The sequence below is a fragment of the Passer domesticus genome, chromosome 9 (genome assembly GCF_036417665.1).
Source record: "Passer domesticus isolate bPasDom1 chromosome 9, bPasDom1.hap1, whole genome shotgun sequence".
Classification (NCBI taxonomy): domain Eukaryota; kingdom Metazoa; phylum Chordata; class Aves; order Passeriformes; family Passeridae; genus Passer; species Passer domesticus.
The window spans coordinates 25,359,803-25,374,683 of NC_087482.1; the positions used below are offsets into that span (position 1 = coordinate 25,359,803).

General features: G+C 43.7%; 1 long non-coding RNA gene across 1 annotated transcript in view; it reads right to left on the minus strand.

The window, feature by feature from the left end:
• Window positions 1–14,881, minus strand: part of LOC135307731 (uncharacterized) — a 29,736-nt gene continuing 14,855 nt past the window's right edge. Inside the window, exon 3 of the long non-coding RNA XR_010368397.1 lies at window positions 1–2,543. This is a non-coding gene — a long non-coding RNA (uncharacterized LOC135307731). The remainder of the gene's footprint in view (window positions 2,544–14,881) is intronic.

The window sequence follows — 14,881 nt, forward strand, 5'->3', positions numbered from 1 at the left end:
ATTACAGCTTCAGAAACTCCCTGAAAGCAAGGAGAAGTAACAGTGCTAAAAGAGCTGATTCCATGTCTTGTCTCCACTCCTTGTGGTTCCATGATTTCACTGCAGTGTGTGTGAGCTTATAAAGCAATAAAATATCAAATAGCAGCATTTCAGTAGAAAATAAAAACCCAAACCCAAATGACTTTTCATCAAGTCATTTCTGTACAAAATCTTGATAAACAAACTTGGTTATGGAAAACTGTCAGAGGTTTTCATGTATGTTTTGCTGGGTTTTGTTTTAAAACACTATTTAAATGATTAATTACCTAGGCTGCCAAAGTCGCCCACTATTTTCCATTTTAAGATGTTTTATTTCCTCTCGATTCCATACATTTCCATTCTAATATTTTTCTGTGCTTTAATTGGTCAGAGTCAGTTTTTCCATGCTTACCATATCCATGCTTAGACTGAATTATCTTGGCAAATTTCAGCAAATGCTGCTTTTCAGAATAAGATTATGAGGAAACATGAAAATCAGATCATATTCCATTATTTTTTAAACATCCATGGGAACAGAAATTAGAGAAAGGTCAGACTAAGCAACTGTGATAAAGTACAAAGTCTTCAGAAATACGGATTTCTTTTCATAGAATCATAGGATATTTCAGATAATCTCCTGAGCTGGGAGGGAGCCACAGTTCAGTCCTGGCTCTGCACAGACTCCCCAACAATCCCACCCTGTGCATCCCTGAGAGTGTTGTCCAAGTTCTGCCACTGGCATTTTAAGTGGGACACCTCCACTGGTAAAAACCAAGGATTTTTGTCATTAATTTCTTGTTCTCTTTTCACATCTGTAACTGGCATGTTGCTTCCAAGAATGCCAGGAGCAGAAAGTCACTTGAATGGCACAGTAATATTTTTTACATTAGGAAAATAATAAAATAATTCTGCCTTCCAAGAGAAGTTTAAATAAAAAATAATTTTAAAAAAGTGAGACATCCTGAAAAATCAGTATCTAATCATAGTTCCAGTATGTATCCTGTTCATTCCATCTGAATCCAATGGATAAAATCACAGTTTGAAAGCAGGGCACACCATACTGTGCATGTCTTTGTCATCAACAAAACTTGAAGGAAAAATATCCTATTTTACTCATTTCACATGAATTGCAGCAGCTTATAAATTCTGCAGGCTTGGGTTCCCCACCTTTCCTGCACCCAGACCACCTTTTATTGGATATATTTCTATGGTTTAAATGGTGATGTGGAGCATTTTATCAATTTTTCCAATTGTGCAGCACCCCCAGGACAGCTGCACTATCTGCTGATGAGATCAGCTCACAAAACCACAACATTTTAGTGTATCATAGCAGGTAGAAAAGGGCAATGTTAATTCAGGCAGTCATTAACTAAAACAGGGCATGAGCTAATAAAGTTGTGCAATGATTAAAGGGGTGTATTTTTGATCCTGTGGTCATTAAAGTATATTTGTGCCAGTGCAATTAGAGCAGCCCAGGTTTGCTCTGACTCACTGTTTTTATCAATCTGCAGTTGTTCAGATTTCCACCATATCCTTTTGTTCTTGAAAGAAAACCATAATATATCACTCTATATATAAATATACACGTGTGAAGAGAAGGAGAAATAACATTTCATTTGTACAAAGGGAGGAAAAATCACCCCCCAGCTTTATCGCTGACAACAGCTGAGGGAAATTTAAGTTCTTTCATTTTATTTGCAGCAAGGCTTAAAAATAGATTTGCAAATTCAGACTGGAAACTCTTCTATCCTTTTCCAAAAAAGAAAAGCACATCACAAAATGGACAAATCAATTCCAATTGCTTCTTGCCCAAAGAAACAGCACTAAACCTCAAGGTGTCTCAGGTAAAGATTCCAAATCAGGAAATGAAAAGCTGAACAAGAAAACGCTGAGGTCAGGCAGGCTCAACCTTTCCTTATCCCTTTTTTATCCCTCTCTTTCATGCTGTTGAGAGGCTCATGGAGGGGGTGGGAGGTGCGGGATCATTAGGAGCAGTCTATATTTACAATTTCAGCCTGGGAGCCCCAGCAGGTCCCTTAGAGCTGAGCTGGTGTGTGCAGCTCCAGCCTCGCTCCTTCCCTGGTGCTGCAGCTGCCTGGGGAGCCCCAGAGCCAGGAGTTAAGCTCTGCTCAGTTGTGGAATGTTGAAGGGTGACACAGCTATTTCTTTCCAAGCTTACATGAAAAAAATGGATTTGCCACCTCCTGATTGCCAAATATTGCCTTTTTTCTGGCCATGCATGAGCAAGGGCAGCGGAACGCTGTGAACAGTGGGGGAATGCAGCCCAAGGGGCTGCTGGCCTTATGGAGTGTGTAGCTTTTGTTGCACATTTCCTGTTACCATTAAGAGCTCACAATTAAAATGCTCGTGTGGACGTGGTGCAGCCCCAGCCTCTTGGTAGTTGGTCACACAAACAAAGCTCTTGCTGTGAGTCGAGGTTTCACTTGGATCGGGACTCCTGAAAAGCATTGATCCCACTGTCTTTAGAAATGCAGTAACTTCTGGAAGCTTTTCCAGCTGAAATGCTTAAAAAAAAGAGAAAAAAAAGAAAAAAAATTAAAAAGTACTTGCTTTTGGAAGCTTTGGGGTTCTCTCAAGAGGAGACTCTACCACAGCCTGAAAGTTAACATACACAGCGAATGACAAAGCAGCGTGGCAGCAAAGTGCTCAGTGAACACTTTGGTGGGGGATTACAGACTGGCAGAGGGAAGAGCTTTTCTAAGACAGAGGATCTTCCAGAACTGACCCTGCCAATGAGTAGCTGCAGGCAAAAGCAACTTGATTCACTCTAAAGATGAATTGGAATTCTACTCAAAAGGAAAAGTGAAAAGGGAAAGCACTGCTGCTACAAAGAAGAGATGGAGATGTAAGTTCTGGAAATGCAGCACAGAAAGAAAGGGGCTACATTTTTTATAAGTCTCTTTATGCGTGTTCTTTTGTCAGAATTAATCTGTGTAATTTATCCAGAGGAGAATAATGATCTGAACCAGCCCTGAGAGCAGCAAAGTGTTAATCAGCTCTTTAGAGTCTTCCCCTTGGGCAGGCCCTGAGAACACAAGGAGGAACTCCAGATCAAACAAGTCCTTAGTACAAATGACAAATGCAGCTTATTCCCAGTCCCTCGGCAGGGACTGAGGGTTTTAGACTTGTTAAAAACACAGAATGGGCTAACTGGGAGCTGGTGACAAACTGCTGAGGGCTCTCCTGAGCCCCAGCTTCTGAGGGAGCTCGCCCCAGCAGGTTCCCCAAGAAGCAGCAATCCCACAGAGACAAGCTGCCGTGCTCAGGCTCCTCAGCTGCTGGCTCTGCGGGGTTTGTGCTGCTCTGGCAGCCCTGGGGAAGATCCCTGAGAGGCCACACACCGTGGGACCAGTGCGCAGAAACGCAGGGCCTGGGACTGTCCTCCATCCAAGTCAGGCAGGAGCTGTGGAAATGTGTGTTTGCAAAATCCAGGGCAGCAAGGGTCCATAAGGACCCAGATATTGGAGAAGAGGGAAATGGGATCCATCTGTGCTTTCAGCCAGGACCAAACCCCAGCAAAATCTGCAGGATCTGACCTGTGGGAGATTGCTCCCTTCACGTGTGGGGCCTCCGTGTTTGTGACACCCCAGGGCTCAACCCACGGGGAGGGCTTGGACTGAAGAGGTGCCTGAGCTTTTAAAACCCCTACCCCACTTTTCTGAATGGGTATTGATTCAGTTTCCTTCCTAAGAGTTTTGATCCTCGAGCTGCTCAAGCTGCTCGCTTTCTTTTCTCTGTGTGGACAACAAAGTGAATTTCTAGCTTCAGAAATGCCTTCTTAGCAGAGAAGGTGCAGTTTAAATTATGTGATAAATCTGATCCATTCCCATTAGGAAAAGCTAATCCTGATCCCCATATAAAGCCTTTCAGTGTACTGAGCTCTGTGTTCCACTGCCCCATGTAATCAAGAAGTATCCTCTGTATCTTGAATTAATTCATGTGAGTAGCTCTTTACTGAAGCACACAAGTGGCACTAATCAAATACTTTGGGGTGAGTGATCTTGAAACCTATCTTTGTGGAATTCTGTGGCAGAGCTGGGAACTGGGAACTCAGTTTTGCCTGTCAGTGATCCTGCAATTTAAAGTCTCTCACTGCATTTACTTGCTGAGTTAGTACATGAAAAAGATGCATTATTAATATTTGGCTCTGCCTTTCACCTGAAAAGGATATTTTCCAGGAAGGAATGTAAAGAGAAGATCTCATAATTGTGTTTGTATTACTCAGATCTGTTGAGGAACATAGTTCTGCCATTACTTCAATGCGTGGCCTGGAAAGACTTTCACATTGCAAAAAATTCACTTTGCAGCTACATTTTCTCAAAAACTGGCTGTCAAAAAGTCATCTCTGTGTCATTTCTGTGTTTGATGCTGGCTATAAGCTGACAGTTGAAATAGATCTCGAGGAATTTCTGATGTCGAATGAAATAAACGCATCCTTGGAAACAAAAAGGGCTTTCAAAAAGGTGCAGCTACGACTGGGAGCAGGTTTCAACTCATTCCTTTTTGGCTTCTGTTATTGTCTGTTGGTTTTTTTCCCCTTTAATCTCCCAGAATTTCTGCCACTGCGTTTGCCACACTTGCTACAAGGGCAAGCATGGAGCATTTACCCAAAACAAACAGGCTCCAAAGCAAAAGCAGAACTCAGGAAATCACACAGGCCTTTGCCTGGGTGTTCATTCCCATTTCAGAGAGCTCCTGAGAAAAGGGATGTGTCTCTGTCATATTCAAACTCAGAAGTGAAACAGCCAAAGCCTCATTCTGCTTGCTGCAGCCACAGCTGTAACCTGACAGGAGATTTTTTTTTCTCCTTTATTTTCTCTTTTTCCTTCCTTTCTTCCCCTCTCCCCCCGCTTCCCTTCCTTCTTCTTTCCCTTCTCCCCTTTTCCCACTTTTTTTTTTAATTTTAAATTTTCCCTTTTATTTTGCATCAGAAAGGTGCTGATGACATTATTCATCAAGATTGCACTTCAGAGCAGTTACAGAACCTTGTGAACTCAAGGTCGGTAAAACTGTAATTCAGACACTCTGCTCTTCATTTTGCTCTGTTTGGTGCAGAATTAGGAAGAATTCTTGACAAGGTCTGCACACCCATAGCATTCCTTCTCAGCTGATGACAGGGAATGTGCTGCTTGGTGAAATGCTGCATATCAGCTCTCACAGCATCCAACTGGCAAAGAAAGCAGGCCCTTGTTATGCAAAATCCTTGTTTGTAAACAGTGTTCTGCCTTTAAATTGATTTTAATGCTCTGCCTTGGAGAGCTCCTGCACTGATTTTCCCAACAGAATCCACCATAAGGGCCATCTGGTGGCAGCAGCACACTGAATCTGCACAAAAGCTGGTAGGGAATGATCTAGGGGTAAATTCCCAGCAGAATGCACAGGGCTCTAACCCTGCACTTCCCTTAAGGAGATATGCGCTGTAACACACTCTAGGCTGGAAAAATTCCCACAAATTCGGAGGGAAAATATAACTTGTTCCATGGCTGTCATCCCAAGATGAATGTCAGAACAGATATTAGAATGTAATAATTTTCTATTTTATATTAAAAATTAAAATTGTTTCCCTTCCTGTCCCTGTCCCTGAGCTGTCCCCATTCAGGGAGTTTTGCTAATGGACTCCTCAAGGCCTTCTTGCAGGGAGGAGCATCTTTTCCTCACTAAAGGAAAAGTGAGTCCTGGAAAACACCCAGGACTCTATTGCACTGCTCAGTGCTGTGGAGAGGCTCATTTGGTACCCACAGCTTTTTACAGATACCCAAAACCTTCAGGTTTGGGAGCCAAGACTTTAATAAATGTCATGCTTGAACCATCATTGCTTTGCAATAATGAAAAGGTAAAAAATCCTTTGGGAGAGCTATTTGAGATCCACCCTCTCAAGGTAAATGTAAGACTTTTTTTCCCTGGGAATGTTTTCCTGGGGTATTTTGCCTGTGCCTGTGCATATCTGGCAATAGAGTTTCTTGCAGCCAGGTAAATTTGGGGTGGTGTCAGTGAGGTGGATCTAAGACACATGTCCCATGATCTTTTCTTAACACTGAGGGGTGCTTAGGCTGGGGCTGTGTGGCAGCCTTTCCTCTGTTCCCAGATGCCTTCAGGAGGAGAGCACTGGATAATCAGGAGGATTTGCTTTCTCCCCGTCTCTGGAAGTCAGCTCTTGAGGCAGAGGTGCTGACTAAGGAGCAGTGTTTGCTGCTGGGTTACAGCTCTCCAGAGGAGCTGCCTCAGTCCTGTCAGAGCTCCCTTGGTACACAAACACCCCCAAAATCATCCCAGCAAAGCACTTTGGGTCACTAAACAACACCCCATTGAGAAGATAACCTCATTTTGTGTTGAAAACCTCCTATTCTGGCTGGAAACATTTCTGTCTGCAGAGCCAGCGTTCAGCCCATTTCATCAAGCAGCTTTTTCTCAGGCAGAGTGGATTCTGGTGTCACACAAAGCTGTGTCACACCAAGCTGTGTCACCTGCCCTGTGTCCCTCCCTGCACTGCACAGGGGTGACAGCCCTGGGCTTGGTCCTCTGAAGCCACCTGAGTTCCCAGGGCTGACCCAACATGTCCAGCCACACCAGAGATTCACCCCACCCCACCAGTTTGTCACTGGAGGGACCAGGTCACCCCTTCCAGCCATGCCCATCCTGGGATTCTGTTCCCAGCTGCTCAGGACAATGTGCAGTTGTATCCCAGTCTGTCAGCTGTGTGCCTGGCCCATCCCTAGGTGATATTAACTTCCAGCTTTCCACACCATGGTACAAAGCAAAACTGGTTCAGAACATTTGTGTCTGGCCCAAGAACATCAAAGGAAATAGAAGTGACCTCCAGCATTTGGTGGAAAATTGAAGGTGCGAACTATTTCTTAGTCCCATGCTTTTATGGATTCGAAACAATCAAAAAATTATTATCATGGGCAAGTGTGATGTAAAGGATAAAAAACAATCTGTGTAAAGGATGAGAAACCCTCCTAGATAAAGCCTCTTTCAGCTGCTGAAACAACAGCAAGGGATGAAGTCATCCCTGGATGCCTCAACGAGTGCCTGTTGTGTTGTTCTGTGAATCACCCTCAGAGGCAGAAACCTGTAATTTCCACATGCAGAATGTCCAATTTCAATGCAGTGACAAGTGAGAGGGAGGAGAGCACACTGAGCTGAATCACTCACACGTAAGTGCCAACAGGTACCACAGGTGAGTTACAGAGGGCTGGGGCTGGGGAGGGTCTGCTTGTGGGGCACCTGGCACAGAAAATATCCTTGAGCCCTCCTGGCTCAACTCCCCATCCCTGGGCACCCTGGCAGAGCCAACAGGCTGCTCCAAGGGCAGCATCCCACTGCTGGAGGCACGCCTGGGGCAGGGAGGTGGCACTGGAACCCATCCCAATCCTGCTCCTGCACCCACCCAGCCTCGGCTCTCTTGGTGCTACAGCTTCCTCCACTCAAATCCCAGTCATGGAACCGTGGAGTCAGTAAGGCTGGAAAGGACCTCCAAGGCCATCATGTCCAACCTTCCACTGGGTATTCCATGGCCACTAAATCACACAAAGAAGTGCCACACCCACTTGTTGGTGGGTTCGGTCCACTCCCATAATGAGGTAAAGCCATAACTCATGTGAAATCTTGTGCTTATTTTCTGAGCTGAGAAAGTCATAATGCTGCAGGAAATACAGGATTTGCACAGCCCTGATGAGAATGCCTTGAGAGAGAATTGTCCATGACAATGAGCACCAGCACTAATACTGAAGGAGAGGGCAGGAAGAGTGAAACTCCCATGCCAGAGAAAAGAACAAGGTGTAAAGATTAGGACAACACAAGGAAATTCCAGCATTTTAAGCAATTTAAGCCACTGAGGCTTTCCTTTGAAAGTTTTTTTTAAACTTGAAAGTTTAGAAAGATTTCCCTAGGTGAGAATCTGAAGCTTCAGGCCTGACATCCTACAAGATCAGAGACATTAAACTGTTCCTGTGCAGAGAGAATTCTCTGGCTGTATCCCCTCACCTGCCATTCCTGAGAGCAGGAGCCTTCTCCTGCAGCCCAGGTGTGCAGCTGTGTCCCAGCTCTGCTGTGCTGCTGCCAGGGACACATCCATTCCTCTGAAGGGCTCCCAGGGGGTGCTTGGAGCACACAGAGCTGTTGGTGCAGAGTTCAGCAGCCCCGGCTCTTCCTGCACTCCCCAGCACTGATTAAAGGCTCAGGACTTTCCCTTCTGCTGCCTCTGCTTGTCCTCAGCACCTGAACACCTCCAAGCCCTCCCAAAACTGACCTTTTCTGTGATGAAGCCACTGGTTTTTAACACAACATTTTGGCCATGTCCCTGCTGATCCTGTCCTGCAGGAGCTGCTCCAGGGCACACACACTTCTGTCAGGGCTGAAATCATCAATGATTGGGCTTTGTAAGCTGTCTGTCAGCTAAGAGTTCTCAGTTCTGCTATAAATAGTTCCAAACCTGACCCTTCCTCAGCCCCAATATCTGCTGTATGGATACACTGCTATATCCATAGCAATTCCAGGGGGTTGGAAATCACCTCTTCATTCTTATTTTTAAAATCATCCATATAAGAGCTCTTACACCTTTATAAAAGCATGAAACTGTGGTTTTCTGCAGAACAATTCCTCTACCTGTTGTAAGCAGTCTTAGGGTGGGAATGTTTAATATTTATGTGTTTATTATGGGAAAATGCAAGATTCTGAGAGTCATTAAATTTTATATATGTGACATATATGAATAATTTGACCTAACTCACCACTGGTATATACAATCACAGCAAATGAATTTGTTGTATTGTGCAGTTTGCCACATCAAGGTAAAAAATATTTCCACCTGAGCAGCATTTCTTAGAATTTCAACAAAGCAGTAAATCTTAAACAATCTGTGTTTTTTCAGTGGACGTTTCCAAGGGCTCCATTGTGGCAGGAAATGCTAATGTTATGAACTGATATGCACTACCATTACTCATGCAATGGGCTTTTAAAAACGTAATTTAACATAATGGAAATCTCCTAGAAAGGTAGATATTAATTTTCAAAAAACTCTGATCATCCATTTGAATTAAATACACAGCAGTTCATTCCTCAATGCCTAATGCAAACTTCTATTTAGAAGACAGATGCCATCATTTACCCAGTGCAGAGATCCTCAGCTAATGTAACACCTCTGTTCCAGGCAGCAGTAAAACTGTCTTAATTAAGGAAATGCAACAGATTAAAATGTTCTCATGGTTCATAAAATATTTTAGAGGGTGGCTTGGCAGCATCAGTACAAATGTTGTGCAGCCTGGTGTGTTTGAAGCTTATGCTCTGCACTTAAATTAAAAAGAAAAGGTGCTGTGAACCATGGAAAAAGATGGAAATGTCACATTTCTATTGCCATATGTTGATATATGCAGTTATTGTGATTATTTAGTGGTTACAGAGTGAGTTCCTATATGGTCACATCTCAGGGTCATCACTGAGCTTTTACTGTGCTTTTACATCTCCAGTAACTTCCAGCCAGTGAAGGAGCTACAGCAAAAATTCATCTAAATGTGAGGATGAAACTGGAAGATAAAAGGAGCTGAGAGAGGGCTGGGTGAAAGAAAGAAAGAAAAATTCACCATAAGAGGGAAAAACTTTCCTTCAGTTCAGGGTGCAATGAATGAGGGGATTGCAGGAGATGAATCCACAGCACAGCACCTGACCTGACTGCAAATAATATATATTCACATGGGCCAAACTAATTTCATTTAAGCCACAGCTGGTAGCAAAAAATCTACGTGACTGGGGGCTGTTGCAATCAGCACTGAAGTTTTGAGCGAGCAAATCCATTAATTATGCATCGATTTTCCCAGGCATGTTTTTACCAGTGCTGCACAACTGCCAGTTTGGCTCCAGAGTGCTGAAGCATCTGTTGAATATTTGCATCCAGCTCCTGAGCACAAGCTCAGCGCTCCCTTCCTGGCTCGAGGCACCACGGCAGAGGAGGGAACAGCTGCTTGCAAAAAGCCACACGATCACCATGCACCTGCAGAGGAGCTGGGCTCCAGCGTGGCCCAGGGGAGGGAGGGCACCTTGTCTGCTTGCACTTAGGCAAGAACCATAATAGGTGCATCTATTAATTCAGTAGAACGAAACAGAGAGAAGGGAGGCATGTGTCTTTTCATGATTAATGCTGGATGCTGCTGACTAAAGCAGAAAGGAAGTGGAGATAAGTTTTCCTTCTTATTTCTGAGCTTTACAGGAAAATCTGTTTGCACTTACCATAAACTCATACACAGAGATCTGTGTTCCATGAATATAATCCTGAGAAGCACAGTTCCCTTTTGCACTGAATCTGTCAGGACTCATTGATTTTAACATTTACTGAGGAAAACCAGCTCCTTGCTAGGCACAGAGTGAGTCCTGGAACAAAGCATGGGGCTGGGACCTGAGCACAGGGCTGCTGAAATAAGTACCTGAGAAGCAGCTAAAGCCAAGGGAAGTGAGTAAAAACATAAATTAATGGGAAGTGATGACTGAATAGGGATAAAATACAGAAGCTAAAACTGATGTGATGTTGGAAAATGAGACTTCTAGTTAGGATTCAAATATCTGTTACACAGAGTTTAATGAAGTTTATGCCCTGGCAGTGCTGTATAAATCTAGAGCAGAAGACAGATTTAATCCCATTAAATATTTGTCAGGGATTTAATGTAGTAGATAATATAACAAGCACTATTAGACCTGGCACTACAATTTCCCATTTTTACCAAGTTCTGTGGCTGCAGGCAGAGCTTTGCCTGAGACAGGGCTCAGTGGCTGGGCTCATGTTTCTTTTAATGGATCCCAGGCAGGCTCTGGGTTTCTCAGCTCCTCTTTCCAAGCACTCTGAACCAGCTTTGCTCCCTCCCTGCAGAGATGGCCACTGGAAATGCTGTAACAGGAATATTTCCATAACCTTCCTTTTAACAGAAATAGGGTAATTCAACCTGCTGGTTCTGTATGCTTTCTCTATTCAAGAGCAGAATGTCATCATCAGCCTCCTCAGAGTCCAACAGCTGCTGCCAAAACCAACTTCCTTTGCTAAGATAGTGACACACCCTGCTCCTGCAGCCCTCTTCAGCCAGGATCTCCAAATGTTAGCTCAGGGAATACCTGCCTTCCACCTTGCTTGTACATTTTATTGTCTTGTATCATCCCAGCTTTTATGATTGGCTGAATGAAAGTAAGATAAATAAAAAAGGGTTTGAGCTCTGCAAATGTGGAGAAAATTTGTTACACCCAGGAACTTGGAATGAACGAGGCATCACTGAATTTCTTTTCATTTATGCAGATTAGTTTATATTCTTTGGTTGGTTAGTGAGTTGGTGTTTGAGGCCTTTGTGTGCAGTCTGTAGCAACTACCACACACAGCAGATGGAAGCTGCTTTTTAAGAATACACTCCTGCTCTGTCCTCAAAACTTTAGAATTTCTAGGTCATTATAATCATTCCTGTGGCAATCAAAATGCTGGGATTCAGATACTTGGTTGTTGGGGTTTTTTCGTATTTTTTTTTAATACAGTGGTGGTAAGTTCTCAATTAATTAAACAGAATGATTAATTCTTCAATGTTTGTTATTCTCTTGTTTAAAACCTTTTAGCTGTCAGAGCTGAGGGAACACTTGGTGATTGCAGATCCTGAAGAGCATTAAGAAGGGTACATGTCAAGGCTGAAGGTGGTGGTTTCAGTGCCATTTATTTGAGGAACACAGGTAAAATTAATATTTTCAATATGGGCCAGCTCATAAACCTCTTGTTGTTTTCACTTGTGCGTAGTAAAAGTTGGGTTGGAGACTCTTCATGCTGTGTTTTGTGGCCACTCATCAGGTGATGTTTTCTGTCTAACAATGGAAGGAAGTGAAATAGAAGATGTGTTATCATGAACTAGAAGTGTTTGGGAAATTCATGCCAGGTTTCATAGGAAGATAAATCATACCCAGACTGTCCAAGCCTACATTTTCCACTGACAGGCTATCAGCATCCCAGGAAAAGTGAAACTACTGCTATCTGTTAAAAGTAAACCCACATTTTTATTAGTCCTTTCTCTAGAGATGTAACTCAGCCTCCCCAGGATTTGCAGTTGTGTAAGAGGCAAAACCAGACGCAGAAAAGCTAATTCCTGCCCTCAGGACAAGAAACCCTTGGTACAGCAGAGGGAAGCCCACTTTTCCTGTTTTTTACAGAAGAAGATGGAATGTTGCTGTCCTCCCTGTCTCTGCAGAAGGTTTGGAGCCCAGTATCTGCAGAGGAAGGATGTGCTGGGCCTCGGGTGCCTGAGGTCAAGTCCCCAGGGCTTCCCGAGGGATGAGCAAGTGAAGCAAATGTCATTTCCCTCCCGGAGCCTGGAGCTGGAGCTCAGCAGAGCCCCCGGGCAGGGGCAGCTCTCCTGGATGTCCCCAGGGCTGTGGCAGTGCCAGGCTGGCTCCTGCTCCCTGCTGCACAAGGAGGGGGCTCCTGCAGAGCTGTGCCTGAGCCCTCCACGTGGAGGCTTTTCATTAACACTATTTGGGTTTAGAAATTCTGGAAACCCCCTCAGATCTGTGGTGCTGCACTTGCTGCCCTTCCTCTGCTGGTCTTGGCCAGCCCCAAAGGTCCCTGACATTTTTTACTTCAGCAATTTCTATCAGAATTTTCTGTTGAGCTGATGGGAAATGTGCCCCTTCTCTGGCTCCAAATCCTTTAAATTTCCTCTGATCCTAAACATTTCCCCTCTTCTTCCCTTCAGCAGGATGAAACTCTGACTTCAATATTCTTCATGGTGAATGGGATGGGAGGGAATGGGGGCATTCCCAAGGAATGATCTGGAATTTGGGTCAATTCTTTTTAAAGCAAAAGATGCCACTTTAATTCACGCTCTGAACTGAATCAGGATCTTGCACATAGCCCAGAGTACTGCATAATTATGACTAAATGTAGTCCTTTTGCTCCAGTGAAAATTGTGGGTACTTCATTACTCAGTGAATGTTTATCTAAATTCTCACAGTAAAAGACAGATCTCACTTGAGAAAATTGGAGATACTCACTGGAGTAACACATTTCTCTAAAAGCTGCAAGTAAAGAATAATCAGGCCAGTGCAAGCAGGCTGCCATGGGAATGGGGATGTGCTGCAGCATTTTGAGTACACAGCCTCACTCCTGGAGAGAATCCGGCAGATTAAGAGGAATTGTTAATGGATACAATCATTGCTTACAATGGTTTACATTGTTTACAATGATTTAAGTAATACCTTCAAAGGAAAGGTGTTGGGATTAGGCTGTGCCAGTGTCCCCTGGCACCCAAAGGGTGGCCAGAGCCCATGGGAAAACAGGCAAATGAGAGATGTCACCTCTAATTCCCTGGAGACGGGTGTCTTGCTTTTCTGGGAGGCCCAAGTGTAGCTTTTGCAACCAAAAATTAATAGTTTTAATGACTTCAATAAAAATTAAATTCCTGCAGAGAAAGAAACACCAAGTGTATTGTATAATCAAGACTATATTTTTGAAGAAACTGTTTCCCAATATGTGAAATGCCTAAATACTGGAGAAGATAATTAAGAAATATAATTCATTCTTACAAGGGTTATAAAAGGCATTGAAGTAATTTAAATTTCAATCTCACAGTTCAGCAAATGCACTCAAAAAGCTACAAAGGAAAAATTCTTGGAAAAAAGGTGACAAGTTCATGGTGTCATCATTAAACCCAAACGTGTCACAAAGCAGCACAACAAGGAAATTCAAGTGCAAACTCAAGAGAAAGAGAAATAGCTTTTTGTAGATAGCTTAGTACAAGCTGTCACAACAGTTCCTTTGTTTAAAAAATAGTCTGAGAAATATTAAGATTCGAAGCAAACTTGGAACAGCTTATATGGAAACCACTGTTTGCCTGCATGCCTGAAGTGGAATATTGGGAGCACCACGTGAGGATATTTTACAGCTGGAGCAGCCTCAGCCTTGCTAGCAGAGATAAGGGGAGGGCCAGAACTCTTGGGTCAGTCCTGCTAGAATTAAAACTTACCCTTGTTGCTAAAAGCCAGTTTAAACCTAGAGATAGAAATGGCATTTTGTCAACCAAAAAAGACATTATGTCTAAGGAGTCAGGAAGAATGAAAAGAAAGACAAAACCATATATATGATCATAAAAAGTCTTGAAAGCTCAAATTATACCAGATGCATATAAATTAGCAATACTACTCAGATAAGACATTCTTTAATAAGGGAGATAACACTATTAGTGTAATTACTGACTGCCTGGTCCAGCACTCGGAAAGAATTAAACACATTACACTTCTGGATAAAGCCAAAGTAATTATGAATTTCCAGTTCTTTCCAACTTAAAGATCTCTCTAAATGGGTCCAGTGCAGCAACTCCATCCTGATACCACTGCTGCTCTAAGCCCCAGTAATCACCCTAAGAGCCAAGAAATTCCCAGTTTGCCAGTGCTGGATTGCCTTTTGCTCCCCATCTCACCAGCTGCCTTCCCACCACCTGCTCTGCAGTGCTCCCCACTGTCTGCAGGAGCTCTGGTGGTACCCACGACGGGCTGACAAGCACTGTGAGCATGACTCCCAAACTGGGCAGAGAATTCTGGCTGCTTTGTTCAGGCTCTCCTGGCCCTGCCTTGGAATAACCTGGCGTTCATCGCCTCAGCTGTTGCTGGCTGTCTCACATTGCTCTCAATCTTAATGAATTGTGTGGGTTCCAAGTGTCCCTCAAGCTTTGACTTCTCAGGCAGTGGGGCCACAGTGGCTGTGTTTCCTTCTCTTCGTGACTTGCCACTGATGAAGTGTCCCTGTTAGTGGTGACTTACAGCCTCTGCCATGCTTGGCAGATTTCCTGTTGCTCCATGTGTTATTTGTTATCGAAGGAAACTGCAAATTTTT